This window comes from Octopus bimaculoides, chromosome 22 (genome assembly GCF_001194135.2).
Source record: "Octopus bimaculoides isolate UCB-OBI-ISO-001 chromosome 22, ASM119413v2, whole genome shotgun sequence".
NCBI classification, from domain to species: Eukaryota; Metazoa; Mollusca; class Cephalopoda; order Octopoda; family Octopodidae; genus Octopus; species Octopus bimaculoides.
In genome coordinates, this window is record NC_069002.1 from 37,281,256 (window position 1) to 37,282,732 (window position 1,477).

The following is a 1,477-nucleotide window of genomic DNA, read 5'->3' on the forward strand; positions in this document are numbered from 1 at the left end:
GTGTGTGTGTGTGTGTGTGTGTGTGTGTGGATCAGCTATAGTTTGTTGTAGTAAGGTGATAGAAATTGCATTAGATGCAACCACAATGCAACAAATGCAATATACTTTTGCAAAAGCTCTCTGCTGCTACATTCAGTTGTCTTATGTTCCAATGTGGTTATTTATGGTCTCTTAATTGATTAGCATTAATCAGTAGACATAATATTGATCTGTAGTTTTGGTTTCTTGTAAATGAAGGCCAGTATAGAAAGCTGGGAGTCATTTTGCTGTTGTGTGTAAATATAACGAAGAAATATAAAATAGCATTTTGACCGTTTCCGCTTTCATTCTCGCTTGTTTTAATTATCTTTTTCTGGGAAATTAATCCAACACACACACACATGCGCGCGCGCACAGGGTGGGTGAAAAGTAAGTAGGCATTAAAAATCGGTAATAAAATCCATATTCCTTTCACAAATTTATTGAAACAAATGATACATGTTCTTTATTACATGGGAAAGTGAAAGTAAATCTTCATATTTCAACGTAAGCACCGGTGGCGTCAACCAGTTTCCTCAAATGGCCAGGGATGGAATGAACAACTTTCTGAAGGACATCATCAGCGATATCATTGAACTTCTGAATCCATGTCTCCAAGTCCTCCAGTGTGCGAGGTTTTGTCTTGTACATCTCTTTTGTGTAACCCCACAGGTTGAAATCACATGGAGTGAGATCTGGGCTTCTTGGACTTCTGGACTTTTGTGGTCACAGTCTTCAGGTTTTAGCTCCTCCACGTAATGGGGTTTCCATGGATGAAAATTCAATTCTTTATGCAACACCGTACATATTGTGTGTCTTTCACAAGCTGCTTAACGTGTTGATTTTTGCAAGCTGCAATTAAACATTTCCTGCACTGTTGTCACACTCTCCACTGATTGAGATGTGGTTGGATGGCTACTTCTTCTTGCATTGTTCATTGAGCCTGTGGTCATGAGCTTTGCATGACAAACTTCTTATTGTCTCCAGCCATAGTGTTGTATGCTTACCTTTCCATACATGCCACCATCTCTGAACCAAAACAATGGAGATCCACACTTCATAGCATGCTGCTATCTTATCTGGCTCCTGGACAGTCAAACGACCAGCCCCCTGGCAAATAAGAAAATAAATCCCTATTTAGTGTTGTCTGTTTAAAAAATGTTTTTGTCCTGATTTCAAAGAAACTAAAAATTTTATAAGCAATTTCTAACACCTAGTTACTTTCCTCCCACCCTGTATGTGTGTATATATATATATATATATATATATATATATATAACGGGGATTAATCTTCTATCTTCGATCCTTTGCACCACATGGGCTCAACTCCCCTCCACTCTTCATCTAACCCCCTCCTCCTGTCTCTCTCCCCCACCCTCCCTCCTACCACCCATCTCTCCCCTCCCCCACCTCCTGCTCCGACTCCTACTTCTTTGAATGTCTCTTCACCTCTCTTCAT